A 16,555-nucleotide genomic window follows, 5' to 3' on the forward strand; every position below is an offset into this window, starting at 1 on the left:
AGTCTCTGCTGCGTGGTGGGATTGTGACAGGAGCCCACTTTTGCCTGTCACAATGAAGATGGTTCATGTGAGGAGAAAGTAATGTTAGTCAGTCACTTCCTGGATGGCAGGGGAACAGACTTCTGTTGGTCACAACAACTGCTGCCTGGTAAGTGAGGATTGCAGATGTCAAGTTGGATTTACCACATTTCTACATAACCACAAAGGTTATGGAGAAATATATTGTATAAGGAATTGTGTCCAATCTGTGGCACAGCTGGCTAGTAACCAGCTGCAATAAATCACTACTGACTGAGAGGTCATGAGTTCGAAGCCCGGGTCGGTTTAAGCCTCCGACCATTAAATAGCCTGGCTTGCTGATTACCTAAGCAGCCCGAAAGACAGTTGCATCTGTCAAGTAGGAAATTTAGGTACGCTTTATGCGGGAGGCTAATTTAACTAATTTACAACACCATAAAACTGCCAGCTGCACGTAGAAAGGAATGAGGAAGTACAGCACTCGGTGTCACTAGTGCACGGTGAAGCAACAGCTCCCCCTGTGGCCGGAATCAAGCATACCCTCAGGAAGCTGGAAATGCCTTGTGTGTGTCTGTAATATATGTTGTTTGTCTGATGGCACTGAATGTTTGCCATATATATGTGCATTGGAATCTGCCCTGAGTCTCCTTCGGGGAGGGCGGAATATAAATACTGTAAATAATAAATAAATAATTCTTCATCCATTGACTAAAACCTTTGCTTTCCATATATAGTTATAAAAACTGGGCCATAAAGAAAACAGTTCAGAAGACCATTTGCTCATCTGAAATTTTGTACGAGGGTTATCCAGAAAGTTCATGACAAGAAGGTGCTCTTCTAAGGTTTTGCAAGAAGCACACCTTTCCTGTCCTAAAAAACCTTCCTTGCAAGCATCTGCAAAACAAAAGAGTGATCGAGGAAGATCGTGCAGAAAGCTGAGCGCACCATTTGACAGCTGAGAGAAGGGAAGCCAGCCTGGTTCAGGACGCAAGCCAGGTGGGAATCTTGGGTGGGGGAGGGCTTTTCAAACACTTTTATCACTATGATAACTACCTAGATTTCAGTGGGGACTATGGTGAGAACTAGTATTTGGGTCTGGCTTTCAACTGAATATGGTAAATGTGACGGCGCGAGTGGCGCCATCTATATGTCAAACTATAAGTTTCAAGATTTGAATTGTTGTATCATGTCTGATTTTGCCCTTACCCTGTAAATGTAGTTGGATTGGTTATTTATATCTGTCAATCAATGTTGTTTGTACCTGTTATATTGCTTACTCAGCTAAACTGTTTGGCTCCACCTCTTCCTGGAGTAGGACTGTGTTTCCTCCTTTTCATTCCATCAGCAAGTTCTCTATCGGATGGACGTGAAAGAGAGGCTTGGCTCAAAAGGCCCTTCAAAAGTTACCTCTCAGCACCAATTCTGAGGTTCTTACCCTTGGGACTCGCACTTCATGTTCAGGGCCAACCTGAACAACGTTGAGGAGTCTCAAGCGCCTTCACATCAGTCTTTTGGCAACAGAGGAAGACTCTTGTCTTCAGATATAGGTCATTGGACTGAGGCTGAGTTTGCTCCGGCATTCACAGCCAGAGAAAGAGGGATCTGGAAGGCTCCACGGACTTAAACAATCAAAGACTGTAATGTATATTTTCTTTTACCCCCTTTGTGAACAATAAACCCAGTTTTTGAGTTATCTACAGTGTTTTGGTCCTTGGGAGTTCCAGTTTCCCTAAAGGAGGGCAAGAAGCAATCCCCTGGGGAAAGATGTCACGTCCATGCCTCTTTCACTAAAAGTACAGCCCCAGGCGCGACGGCACAGTGCTGAGAGAAGCCTTCTTTTCCAGAAGTGCAGAGAGAAGCCTTCTTTTCCAGAAGTACTGAGAGAGAAGCCTTCTTTTCCAGAACTGCTGAAAGAAGCCTTCCAGAAGTGCTAAGAAGGGAAAAGAAGGAGTGGAAGGGCCTTACATTTGCCAAGCCCATAGTCTCCTAAAGATAAAGAAGTCAAAGGAAGCCCAGCCTTCAAAAAATTGAGACATTTACAAGCTTTCCCTTTTTTTTGCATCTCAAGCCACCAGCAAATCCCTACATCCAGCTCTTGCAGCTGCAGCAAGTTCAAGCCTTCTGCAAAGTGGATACATTTGCTAGAAGCCTAGCCTTTGCAAAATTGAGACATTTGCTAGGTTTCCCGCCTTTTTTTGCATCTCAAGCAGCAAATTGATACATCCAGCTCTTGCAGCTGCAGCAAGTTCAAGCCTTCTGCAAAGTGGATACATTTTGCTAGAAGCCTAGCCTTTGCAAAATTGAAACATTTGCTAAGTTTCCCGCCTTTTCTGTTTCTCAAGCTAGCCAGCTAATCGCTACATTCAGCTCTTGCAACTGCACAAGATCAAGCTTTTTGCAAAGTAGATACATTTCGCCAGAAGTCAGCCTTTGCAGACCAACCAAGCCTCTTCCAGAAACCAGATTGCAAAGCAATAAATTTCCAACCTTCTGCAGTTCCTGCCATTTCTTCAGAGCCTGCTGCAAGTTTATGAAAGCCCAGGCTTAACTTCTCAGTTAAGCAGCTGTTTTAATTGTCTTGTTTAAAGTATTGCATTGCCCTTTTGTGTGCCTTTAATTGTATAGTTATATAGTATTGCATTTTTGTACTGTTTGAAACTTGGGATAAGTTTCCTTTTGAATTACAGAATGTCAAGTCATAGCAATGAGATTTTGCAAACAAGGGTCAAATCCCCCCGCCCAGTCAGAGAAAGGCACCCCACAGAGAAAACAATGCTCTGCCTTTTGCAGCAGGAAGGCCAGCTTAGGCAGAGGTTTAACAGAGCTTGGCAAAACCTGCCAACCATAGCTGATGCAATAAGGGCATCCCTTTGCCCAAAGCAAAAGGAAATTCTTAGGCAAGAATTTGTAAAGGCCTTCAATAATGGGAGTGCTATTGCAGAAGAAATAATCTATGTACTGAACAAAATTAACACTCCAGAGTCTTTAGATAGGGCTAAGGAAATTTCTTTTAGCCTACAAGAAGAGAGGAGGCGCTACAGCGCGGTTCTGTCTGAACCAGAGCCCAGTTCCTTATTCAAAGGTGCAGAAGAAAGGGTTCAAGGCTCCCCATGTGTAAGCCTTAGATCCAGTCTGCTCAAGATTCCATCTAATGATGCTAGCCATAAATCCAAGCATTCATCTAGGCATAGCAGTTCCTCCCAATCCATACATTCATTCATCAGTACTTCTTCCAAAGCAGCCCACTACAACAGAGAGGCTGTCCGTTTGAAAATTAGAAAAGAGGTTTTAGAAGCACAGGCGTCTGCAGAAATGGCTAAGCAAGACCTTTCCTTCAATGAAGAGGAACTCCTCCTTCAACAGGCTAAAGCCAAGCAGAAACTACTTCTAGCTCAGGCTAGGGCCCAACAAGAAGCTGACCTAGCGCAGGCCAGGGCCCAGAGAGAAATAGAGCTTGCAATGGCTGAAGCCAAGCAAGATGAGCTGCAACGGGATCTAGATCTGCTTCAAGTAAAAAGAGACACAGCACAAAAGATAGTCAGAGCTAATGTTCTAGCCAAAGCCCTATCACAGGAACTAACCCAAGAAAACCTTAGTTTCCTGCCAACACAAGAGCCTACAGCAAAGGTTTCAGCACATCTGCAACTGGAATCACCTGTAGTGCAGAGTCATATCTCCTTTCGCCACCTTGAAGATCGCTCACCTATTCCAGTGTTCGCAACTTCAAGGCCTGCCCATTCCTCAGAAGTACAGCAAAGCACGGCCGGGAGAGTGCCATCATCTCTGTCAGAGTCCATCCCTGCACTTAGGCCTCAGAGATACCACCTGTCTACTTGGGAACGAAAGGATGACGTCTTTCAACAACATCCAGATGTCCATTCAGATTGGCAAGGCATGGCCGGGAGTGAACCACCACATTCATCCCTGCATACCAAGTCAATTCTCCCATCGCTGAAGATAAAAGCTTCAGAGGTGCTGCCTGCCAGCAATCTGCTGAACCCAGCATCGCCTACCATCGCGACAAGATGTGTTCAACCGAAGAACATTGAGTTTGTCACGCCACATCACACTACTCAGATGTACCCTTACACACTGGAGTCTCAATTGGGTTCCCTCTTGAGAAATCGAAGAAGAGATATCAGAGACAAAGGCGTCCAGAAATTCACTGACCGACCGGATGACTACCTTCTGTGGAAAATCACCTTCATGAGGGCCATTCGAGATTTCAAGCTAGAAGCGGATGAAGAACTGTCCCTTCTTATGGCGTGGCTTGGACCCAGCTCAGCCGAGCAAGTAAAAAGACTTTATGCTGCTCATGTAGCAGACCCCCAAAGAGCTTTGTCCACAGCGTGGTCTCGCTTGGACCAGCGCTTCGGTGCGAGCACTGACATAGAAGCGTCCCTCATGGATCGACTCAACAGGTTCCCATCGCTGAAGATGAAAGATTGCAAACAGCTTTGGGACTTTAGTGATCTTTTACTAGAGCTAGCTTCAGCCAAAGGAAATCCAGAGCTGCCAGGTTTAGCATGTCTGGACCAGCACACGTCGCAGAGTGCCATTCTCTGCAAACTTCCTTTTCCTCTTCGAGAAGCTTGGGGAAAACAGGTGTTCAAGTACAAAGAGGAGAATGCAAATGTATACCCGCCCTTCACCTTTTTGGTGGATTTCGTCACTAGAGCAGCCCGTGAGAGGAATGACCCTCAGACAGGTCTTCTCGCTTTGTACCAAGACCTAAAGCCTGAAAAGACCTCCAAAGAAGACAAAGCCCAGGGCAAAGATCTTAGAAGGAACCTAAGTGTCAAGATGACAGACGCAACTTCTGCAACTTCTGCTCAACCAGTCAGCAACAACACCATATCCTGTCCCATTCATCAAAAGCCACACATCCTAGCTGAATGCAGAGAGTTCGCAAAGAAGCCTTACGAAGAACGACTCCAAATAGTTCAAAAGGCCAAGGTGTGCTTTAGATGCTGCGGCGCCACTATTCACTTCTCCAAAGACTGCAAAGAAAAGGTTAAATGCCAACACTGCAACAGCATCAAGCATTGCTCTGCAATGCACAACTTCGATTCCCCTCAATTCAAAGCAAAGTCAAATTCTCCTGCCAAAGAAGAAGCCAAAGAAGACCAAAAGCCTACAGAACCTCAGGTAGCCCTCAAGGCTCCTGCGGTTGCCTGCACCAAGCTTTGTCAAAATAGCCACAAGCCCAGGATTTGCCACCCAATCTGCCTGGCAGAGGTGTATCCAGACAAGCAGCCGTGGAATAAGAAAAGGGTCTACGTCGCTTTGGATGCCCAAAGTGACGCATCTCTTGCAACCCCAGAGTTCTTCAACATGTTTGACCTTCATACAGAGACAATAGAATACACCATATCCACTTGTTCTGGAAAGAATAAGATGAATGGCAGAGTTGCAACAAAGTTCAAAATCTCACCTGTCGGACAAAAGGCCAGGTACGATCTTCCTGACCTTATAGAATGCAGCCTGATTCCCAGGAACAAAGAACAGATAGCCACGAAGGAGGTGATACAAGCCCATCCTCATCTCAAAGGTATTCAAGATCTAATTCCAGCTTTGGACTTGGTAACAGACATCGTCATGCTTATCGGTGCAGATTGTCCCACACTGTTCCGTGTTAGCAACCAGATTGAAGGTCCTAAGGGATCACCCATGGCCCAGCAGTTGCCTTTAGGATGGACGGTGTTAGGCTCAGTCTGCCTGAACAAGATGTTCCAGCCTGTCACTAAAAGGCCTTCACTAATGCAAGGATGTGCCAGCCACATCTCAGTTTGCTGCCAGGGAGTAATGCCCGATTACTCTCCCATCATCGAAGTCACAGAGAGAGATGAGCAAACAGCCTTCTCTAAAAATGATCAGAAGTTTCTTGAGATGATGAACAACCAAGTCACTCAAGACCCTGAAGGTAATTGGATAGCACCTTTACCTTTCAAGCCGGAAAGACCATCTCTACCCAACAACAGAGATGTTGCCCTTCATCGTCTCCTGTCCTTAAGAAGAAGGATGCTAAAGGATCCGAAGGTAAATACCCAGATCACCCAGTTTGTGGAAGATCTCTTCAGAAGCAACTATGCTGAACCAGCTAGCGTGTGTGCAGAGGGAGAAGAGCAGTGGTTCCTGCCATATCACAAAATAAACTCAAATAGTCCAGAGATACTTCAGGCTTTCCCACCAAAAACAGGCAATTCAGCTTAAGCCTACCTGGGATCAAGAGCTTCCTCAGGATCTCATGTCACAATGGAAAAATTGGACTTGCCAAGCCCAAGGCATAGAAAACATACAACTGTCAAGGCAGTATATAGCAAGCAGTTCCTCACCTTCAAAAATAGCTTGTCTAGAAAAAAAAGCTTCCTTGCCCAAAAATAGTTGTTTAAAGGACTTGAACCCCTTCCTGGACAATGAGGGTCTCCTTAGGGTTGGAGGTAGACTAAAAAGAGCAAAGATTAGATCCTGTGTTAAAAATCCTGTTATTTTGCCACACCATAGCCACATAGCTCTGCTGTTGACACAGCATTTCCACGCAAAGGTTAAACACCAAGGAAGGACATTTACTGAGTCTGCCCTAAGAAACAATGGGTTTTGGATTGTTAAGTGCCAACGTAAAGGTTGGGGATTTGATGTTACTTAAACAAAAGGATGCTCATAGATACCAATGGGCTAAGGGTATTGTGTCAAAATTATATCCTAGCTCTGACAATAGAGTGGGCAAGGCCCAGGTTAAGGTAGTCTCTAACGAAAAGGTTTTTTTTAATTTGACAGGCCTATTAGCGACATGGTTGAGTTATTTTCACAAGACTTACAGTCTTAAAGTTATTAGAGTTAAAGGTATTTAACTCCATTTTGTTTAGATTTCCGAAAGTCTGGAAATCTAGGCCGGGAGTGTGACGGCGCGAGTGGCGCCATCTATATGTCAAACTATAAGTTTCAAGATTTGAATTATTGTATCATGTCTGATTTTGCCCTTACCCTGTAAATGTAGTTGGATTGGTTATTTATATCTGTCAATCAATGTTGTTTGTACCTGTTATATTGCAGTAAATGTTTTCTCTTATACTTTGTTTATTTTTAATTCCAAAACGTCATGAACTTTCTGGATAGCCCTCATATATGAGGAGGGTTTTAGGGATACTGTAGACCCCCTCCCAAAGTCCCAGAGCAAATCAGGCCTGAACTCTTATTAGAAGCCAGAATATGGCTAAGCTGAAGCTGTCATATTTTGTACATAATATCAAGACAACATGACATTGGAAATATGATACATGGTAAAGTATAAGGCAACAGGAAAAGAGGAAGGCTCCATTAAATATGTATTGGATCCCATTAATTAAGTCATACCTGCGTGTTTGTAAGACCTGAATGGGTTGCTGATAATCTTGGTTCTTGAAGACTTCTCATTCATCATATGTTGAAATAAATTTGATAACAAGTGGCAGCAATATCATTTTCATTTAATGGAAGTAAATTCCAACGCAAGGACTTTATCACACAAAGCTGCTATTACAAGACAATCCTGTGATCATAGTTACCAAATACATGCCAGGATGGGCACTTCCATTATCACACCTCTCTTCATTTGCATGGTTGCGCCAATTTAGCCACCCATGGCCTTACAATTGTACATCTGCATTGTTTTGTCTTCCTGCAGCTCTGTAATTTCAAAAGATCTTTTAAAAAGAAATTGTATAGTTTAAGCAATGGTTAACAAGAAAGGCAAATATAACTGAAAAATATTAACTACAGTATCCAAGATAAACGGGCTGGCAGAACGTTGGATAAGTAAATATGTTGGATAATAAGGAGGGATTAAGGAAAAGCCTATTAAACATCAAATTAGGTTATGATTTTACAAATTAAGCACCAAAACATCATGTTATACAACAAATTTGGCAGAAAAATTAGTTCAATACATGATAATGCTATGTAGTAATTACTGTATTTACGAATTTAGTACCAAAATATCATGATGTATTGAAAACATTGTCTACAAAAATGCGTTGGATAATCCAGAACATTGGATAAGTGAGTGTTGGATAAGTGAGACTCTACTGTAAATATAAAACAGCTTGGAAATAGCAAAGGATAGAGGGGAGAATGATAGAGGAGAAGATTACTGCACCCAACATTTCTTTACCACTGGCATACTGACAAAGAAGCAGAACAAACTCATTGCACAAACTAAATGACAAGAATATTGCACGACTGTGAGCTATTGGGTTTTGCTTGTCAATAACAGGAGAAGAATTCATTGTGGGGAGGAGGCAGATCAGCAGCAGGACGTACATGGTGCTGTGCAACAGGGACCAAAGGTGTTGGTTTACTTTCAATGCTGGTTTACTTTTTTCATACAATACAGTTCCCTTCTTTTTTCCAACTGCTTCACTCTTTAGAAGCCTCGTCGCATTAAGACACTAAAATTAAATTAGGCTTAACAGTATCCATTAGTCTTGTGAACTGGATTGTATGTTTGTGTTGCACTTAAGTTATAGTTGGCCTACCTAAAATATGTTTCCCAGTGCTTACTCTTTGTTTGTCTGTTCGTCCATATGCCCTTTACAGACAAGAATAAAATTTTAAAATACAATACATAGTTATTCCAAACAGCAAAAAGCATTTCGAAGGGTAAGAGCCCTCAGTAGTGCAGTGGGTTAAACCCTTGTGCTGGCAGGATTGTTGATTTGAAGGTTGGGTTGCTGACTTGAAGATTGCTGGTTCGAATTCAACCAGGGGAGAGCGTAGATGAGTTCTTTCTATCAGCTCCAGCTTCCCACACGGGGACATGAGAGAAGCCTCCCACAACAATGGTAAAAACATCAAAACACCTGGGCATCCCCTGGGAAATGTCCTTGCAGATAGCCAATTCTCTCACACCAGAAGCAACTTGCAGTTTCTCAAGTCGCTCCTGACATGTAAAAAAAAATTGAATGGCTACAAGAGTAAAGAAAAATTGGTCTAGATTAAATTAAAAGCAGCCAAGAACAACTGTTTTTAAAAGATCTTTAAACACAGGATGGGAGCCATGTGGCACCATTTACAGCCACATCTTGGGATAGGATATTCCATAAGGGAAGGGGTCAACCAGTGAACTGCCTGTCTCTCAGCCTCTTCAATTCTGCTTTAGTTCTCTAGGTTTTATTTGTTACATAAACAAGTGTACAGTGTGTTTGTACACCTTCACAAAATCCATTCTACAGTTGCCACCTTAGTGTGCTGTTGAGGTCTCTCCCTTGATAGCTGTGGAGTTGTATCGAGTTGATAAGTAATGGACCGGCAAGCATAAAGTGCCTTTTCACTTGAAATTATAATGAACTGGTGCCAGTTTTGTCAAAGTATTTTTAAGGGCAGCAAAATTCAGTGCTCATGGGGATGCAAAATCAAGCAGAGTGTACCTGCGGTTGGTGTAGACCACGCCTGCACTAGAGAAAGGAAGAGAACGGGAAAGCTGAAGCAAAAAACATTCCATCCCCGAGCCTGTTTAGGCTAGGGCCCTTAACAAATCTCGACAAAAACAAATTACTTTAGAAAGATTGAGCTCACAATTTAATGGATTTGCTTCTGGAGCGCCTCTTTTCTTCTTCTTTTTGACAGTGCAGATGTTACTCTCCAGCTGGGCTTGAAAGGGTAGTCCTGGTGTTTGAAGATACTCAGTAGATTAAGAGATTAAGTAGAAAAGGCTCCATCGCAAGGTTTTCTCTCCCAGCTGGTGCTCTATTGCTGTAAAAAGTTGGTAAAACTAAAGGAAGGGGGGGGGAGAGGGAGATGGGTGTGCAGAAGACGGTGATTAGTGCCATTTATTGTCAATAACATTTTATCTACTGCAGCAATTCTACATTATGGTAATGTCTATTGCTGCCTTTAAACTGAAAAGGGAAAGCTAGGGGCAGAAAGGCACAAGAAAAACATATTGAGAGATTGCAAACTAGCTGTGTTTGACTGAGGAAGCATTTTCCATTTCTGTATCACAGTTTATAGACATGATATTTTCTGGGGGAAAATAATGAAAGACAGTGGGTAGACTATACAGAAACATTTCAATATGTCTTTTGTTTGTTGATTTATACTATCCTGCAAATAGATATATCCATATTGTTGTGTATGAGCTCTATGCTCTTAACGCTTACCAGAGGATGAAACAAGGCCTAAATTTAAGGGCATGCATCCCTGGCTTCTTTTTGAATTTGCTGATGACATTCTCTCTAAATGTCCCAATTTGGCAGGGCCATTCTGTTTAATGCTCTGTTGTCTCACTTTGTCAGCTGTATTTTAAATGTCCTCCCTTTGTCCTGGACTTGCTTTAATTACTATAAACTGTGCAAAAATAGTTCATATTCAGTTAAATTGGGGAGAAAGAGGAAAAGGTGTTGAAATCTCATCCTTCCTAGGAAGATCAGTTAGGAGTAAAATGTTGCAGTCTCTTTTTGCCTATCTGTTCTTCTTCGCTTATCTTTTTTTTTTTTTGGCACCTGGACCGCATTCTAATGTTGCTTGGCCACATGTGTTTCTTTATTTGTGAAGTGTTGCAAGGTATGTCATGAAGACCTCTTAATGATTTGATCTAGAACAGTAGTGCTCAACATTTTATGGCCCTGCCTCACCATGTCTAAAATCCCGACATATAATTCTTATTATTCAAATATGAACTCCTTCCTATTCACGTGGAGGAAGTTTAACAGGCTATTAACTTAGTCAGGAGCTGCAGTAACGCAATGGGTTAAACCAGTGGTTCTCAATCTGTGGGTCCCCAGGTGTTTTGTCCTACAACTCCCAGAAATCTCAGCCAGTTTATCAGCTATTAGGATTTCTGGGAGTTGAAGGCCAAAACATCTGGGGAACCACAGGTTGAGAACCACTGGGTTAAACCCTTCTGCCAGCTGAACTGCTGACCTGAAGGTTGCCGGTTTTAATCCACAAGACGGAGTGAGCTCTCATCTGTTAGCTCTAGCTTGGGGGGACATGAGAGAAGCCTCCCAGCAGGATGGTAACACATCTGGGTGTCCTTTGGACAACATCTCTGTATATAAAATAGTGAATGTTCTAGTACGACTACATTACTGCTCTTGCTTCCCACCATACTATGGTTCAGGTCCAGCCTATTTGCATGACTCCCCCTATGAATCAATTCGGGCCTTAAGGTCTTCCAGAGCGCGTCCTTTTCATGGTCCCACCCCCTCACAAGCATGGTTGGTGGGAACAAGGGAAAGGGCCTTTTCAGTGGTGGTCCCCCAGCTTTGGAATGCTCTCCCTAAAGAAATCAGACAGGCTCCTTTTCTAGCTACCTTTAGAAAAGAACTAAAAACCTGGATGTGGAAGCAGGCTTTCAAAAATGGATGATTGCTACTTAATATGATGGTGGTCTTTTAGCTTTGTCAAATACCTATTGGTTTTAACTGGGTTTACCTCTGGGGTGCAATGTGTTTTTAAACCCAGTAAAAAAATTTAAACTGTGTTGTGATATTTTTATGTCAATCTAACCTGCTTCTGATTTTTTTTATATATTATGTCCTGACTTTTTGCTTTTGCTTATGCATGTTATGATTTAATTTTGTTCTAAGCCGCTCTAAGTCCTTCTGGAGAGAGGGTGGGATATAAATAAAGTTTATCATTATATTATGTATTATGTTTTCTATTTCACCAGGCTGGGCTTTGCTTTCCTTTTGGGATAAGGCAGAGGTGAAAAAGGGGTTGAATTTTCTTTCTGTTGCCCATTAGTATTTCATCATCATCTTCTTGCAGCAGATCTCCTATGTCCTCCACTTTCTCTGAATACAGCCAAAAAGTCCCTTTCTATTATGCTTCATCTATCTTGCAAGCCCACGCTTATTCTAAGCTTTTGCCCTCCTATCCATTTGTACTTTTCCTTAGTGGTTTGTTCTTTCTTCCATTCCTTTTACATGTTTCCCCCTAAATCACAGCTCTTCCAAAAAACAAACAAACAAACAAACAAAACACCTTCCTGCTTTTGTTTAACACTCTCAACTCGTCTTTCCAGGTGGACATATTTGTGGTTGTGCCTTCAGTTTTTCACCACTAATAAACTCCCATCCATCATTAACTCACTTCTCACTGGGTATTTCTGAGCTTGACATTTCACCCAGCACAAAGTCACCTTTTTAAAAAGGCACAAATTTAGCTTTTCCTCCCCTCTGCATACTGAATCCCAAGAGGAAGTGATACCTCAAGGTACAGTAGAGTCTCACTTATCCAACATTCTGCCGGCCCGTTTATGTTGGATAAGTGAATATGTTGGATAATAAGGAAGGATTAAGGAAAAGCCTATTAAACATCAAACTAGGTTATGATTTTACAAATTAAGCACCAAAACATCATGTTATACAACAAATTTGACAGAAAAAGTAGTTCAGTATGCAGTAATGCTATATAGTAATTACTGTATTTACGAATTTAGCACCAAAATATCATGATGTATTAAAAACATTGACTACAAAAATGTGTTGGATAATCCAGAACGTTGGATAAGCAAGTGTTGGATAAGTGAGACTCTACTGTAGTTTCTTTATTTTCTTTTTCTTTTTTTTGGATCTTTATTATATTTTATTTTATGTCAATATATCTGTTGGTTCTATGTTGTATTTTTGTTTACACTGTAATTTTCATACAGTTATAAAATTGTAGCCTTGGAATGCACTTCTCGGGTTGTTATCGAAAAATTGACTCCCCTTCCAAAGGATAAACTAAACATGAGTTCCAAATTCAAATATGATTTCTTTTATATATTCTTAACATTATATGGAGTTTTGCAACATTGAAACAGTACCATTTCCCTGGTCCGCAGTAGACTTCATTTCCAGAAGTCTGGCTGGGAAACTACACGTTCCAGGGATTAGTTAACTTTTTACTGAAAGCATATCTGAGGAGAATTGAAGAGGTTTGCGTGCCCACAAACCTCAAAGAGCGTATCTCCAAAACCCTAACGAAGGGACTCCTATTCTGTACTTCAAAACGATAAATCTCTGTTTTCTTAAAAATTGTTCACATTTACATGGTTATAATCCTTTTGAGACCCACACCTATGTGTTATGTATTAAAAATAACTAAGCTATGCTGAAATAAAGAATCATAATTGTACATATGTAATGCAGTGCTCTGGGGAAACACTTAAACAAAAATATCTTGCTTGTGTGTGTGCCTGAGGGGTTTTTCCAGCTCCCCACCTACTGTGAGGTGGGTCCCTCAAGAAGGGGCAATTCCAGCTAGAAAAGTTAATTCCATCAACAGGAGTTTTGGTTGCCTAAGGGAATCTGGAGATGAGCCTCTTTCAGACATTCAACAGCATACAGATAACATCTGTATGTTCTACATTGAACTGTTTATATTTGCATAACAGCCCCAGTTTCTGAGGTTCACCCTTTATGCACACCAGACTTGGCCAATAATCTCATCATGGACTGTTTTGCATATTGCCACCACAAATTTTTATCTGTCCACCCCCTTCTCTGGGGTGGACCTTCTAAATGACTCTGGCTTCAAACTGACAAATGACAGCTGTTTGTTTTTCTAGCCATGGAAGAGACTCCATCAACTTTTGACACTATGAGGCTTCCCCAGCTAACAGCAGCCCAGATTGAAACTCGGCCAGTTTCTGACCAGTCAGGAGAGAGCACGGGGACTTTGATGTCTGTCAAAATAATAAAATATCTTGTACTGTACTGCATGTCTTGTGTCTGATCTTTTTGAGTGAAGACTCTGTATCAGACATCCTTTCCAGCATGGAAGTAATAAACCTCTGTTCCTGTTGCCTTCAATCCCAGCTTCCGTGTTCACCTGGTCTTCAAAGTAGCAGAACATGCTGGGCACTGGACTCTCAGCCTGCTTCTTTAGTGGGTAGCTGAATCTCAGCTTCAGGATCCTCTAGTCCAGTGGTTCTCAACCTGGGGTCACCAGAGGTTTCTGGCCTTCAATTCCCAGAAATCCTAACAGTTGGTAAACTGGGTGGGATTTCTGGGAGTTGTAGGCCAAAAACATCTGGGGACCCCAGGTTGAAAACCAATGCTCTAGTCTATCCTCCAGTAATGTATGAAACCCATAGCTAAAGCAGGATCGACAAATTGCCATTTAATTTATTCAATATTTGTTATAGTTGAAGAAAATAGTAAAAGACATGGAACAGGGATGTTGAACCTGTTCAGCCTGAGGAGTTACATGCCAGCAATAGGAAGGAGACTATAGAGCAAAGTGATTTACCTCTTGATTTCACTTCTTTCCCTCTTGTATACAGTTTCTCTATATTCTTCTAGTTTTACTATTTTTATCCGGTCTTCCTTAATCTGTTTTCTTTCATTTTGCCATCTTTCACCTCTTGTCCTTTCCCAAATCTCCCGGCTGCAACTGTCTTCTTTCTCCTTGCTTCTGCCTCTCTTGTCCTTTTCTTCTTCTTTCCTTACTTAACCTATCCATGCTCATCTTCTTCCATTTCTGTCTTTTTTCCACTTTTGCTTCTATCCACAAAAAACCTTAAAACCATTATTGGGATGTATTACATTCTCAGCATTTTAAAAAAAATTATGTTCCATTAAATTAAATAAGTATTGCTCTGAAGAGACATAGCATTGCCATATCATCATTATCTGACCATCGTCAAAATATCTGGTTACTAGTAGTAGCATGATTATGATTACAGTTATTTGGGAGGTATTTTTAAAATGTGGCAAGTGAAGAGCTCCCGTTAATGGGAGCATCTCATTAAAAACAGAGTTTGAGAAACTTTCTCTTTGCTTGGAAGATTTCTTTAGTTGTGCTGTGTGCTTTCTATTTGAATGACAGGCTTTGGTCAGCTGTGGTTAATGCCTATATATAATGCTTAATGGCATTGCCAAGGGACATTCTCTATGACACTATCAGATTTGGTCTCACTTTTTTCTTCCAAAATCTCAGTGCCTGGGATGCTCTTGGCCAGGCTCTTCCAGAGGGAAATCAGACTCTTTGGTCAGATAAGGTGGATAGTTGGGACTGGAAAAACTTACTCTCTGTAGGACAAGGATTTAATAAAGTGTACCCATGTACATGTACCTTCAAGTCACCTGTCAACTTATGGCTGGGCTATGAATTTCATAGAGTTTTCATAGGCAAGGATTACTCAGAGCTGGTTTTGCCCATTTTGTCTTCTGAAATATAGCCTATAGCACTTGGAATTCATTGGTTGTCTCCCATACAAGGAATAACCAGGGCTGACCTTCCTTAGCTTCCAAGATAAAAAATAATCTGGTACCTTTAGGCCACTTGATACACCAGTACAAATATTCTTAGGAAGTAGTAAACCTATGTTGTAGCTGTGGGCATCCAAACTGTTTATGAGTTATGGTGGATCTAAGGCAGTGCTTCTCAACCTGTGGGTACCCAGGTGTTTTGGCCTACAACTCCCAGAAATCCCAGCAGGTTTACCAATTCTTAGGATTTCTGGGAATTGAAGGCCAAAACAACTGGGGACCCACGGGTTGAGAACTATTGATCTAAGGCACCTTTATCATGGGGTTTTCTTGTTCAGGGGTTTTGCCTTGTCTGAGGATGAGAGTATTTGACCTGCCCAAGCAATTATTTGAATTTGGTCTCTTGGTGTCCTAACACTCAACTACCAGAACCATTTAAGAAGCAAAACACTTCATTCAAATCTTAAGCATAGACTACATAGGCTTTTGTATAATTTTCATAGTTATTTTCTCTCTCTTTCTTCCTTTGCCTCTTCCTCATCTTCTCTTTCCTTGCATTTAAATGCAAGACACATTCATCCCCAAATCCCAGAGCATCCAAATATTTTGTATTATGCTCACTTCTCTCCCCATAGATACATACAAGATTATTGCTTTTGTTAATTTTTAAAATTAATAAAAAAAATTGAGTCTCAGCTGTTTCTGTTCAATTCCTTACAGGTCAGAGTCTCACAAAACACAGTCAGCTCTACAAGGGTTTTTGGTAAATACAAACAAGCTGTTTGATTTCCAGCTCTTTGACAGGTAAATTGCCTTACAATCCAGGGAGGCAATAACTTTCTGTTAGGCCTCTTAGGTATTCCGCTAGGTAATCTGCTTTATAGTGCAATAACTTCAGTATTTCACCTCCTCATGTGCTACAAGAGTGTCCAGATGTCGTTGTTTAAAAGTTGCACTGAGATAACTTCTGTTGCAATGAGATAACTTATCTACATTATTCAAGCAATATTTTGTTGCTTAAGAAATGCTCCTCTCTCCATATCTTTAACTTGCACATTTATTGTTCTCCCAAGTGCTGTGTTGGATGTGTCTGCCCAGCTGTCACAGAAGCCTAATGGACAATACCCGTGGTTTTTATACAAACAATAAGAGAAACAAACCATTGCCCAGGCCTGTGCTATTTTGTGACTGTTTTGTACTCAAAATATGTGCTCTGCTTGTGTGCAGCCAGCAACGCAGTGGGTAGCATAGATTCTTACCACTTCAGGAATCTTTGAATGTATTATGGGAACAAATGTCCAAGAAAAATATAAATTTGAGAAAAATGACACCAGTTGTAACATTTTTGCAGCACCATA

At 41.5% G+C, this 16,555-nt stretch overlaps 1 long non-coding RNA gene across 1 annotated transcript; it reads left to right on the forward strand.

The window, feature by feature from the left end:
• The first annotated feature begins 93 nt into the window (after positions 1–93).
• On the forward strand, positions 94–13,700 carry LOC134299111 (uncharacterized). The gene is made up of 2 exons (XR_010006245.1): positions 94–148; positions 13,553–13,700. It is a non-coding gene; the product is annotated as an uncharacterized LOC134299111 (long non-coding RNA).
• Positions 13,701–16,555: the final 2,855 nt, after the last annotated feature.

Source organism: Anolis carolinensis, chromosome 1 (assembly GCF_035594765.1).
Source record: "Anolis carolinensis isolate JA03-04 chromosome 1, rAnoCar3.1.pri, whole genome shotgun sequence".
Lineage (NCBI taxonomy): Eukaryota > Metazoa > Chordata > Lepidosauria > Squamata > Dactyloidae > Anolis > Anolis carolinensis.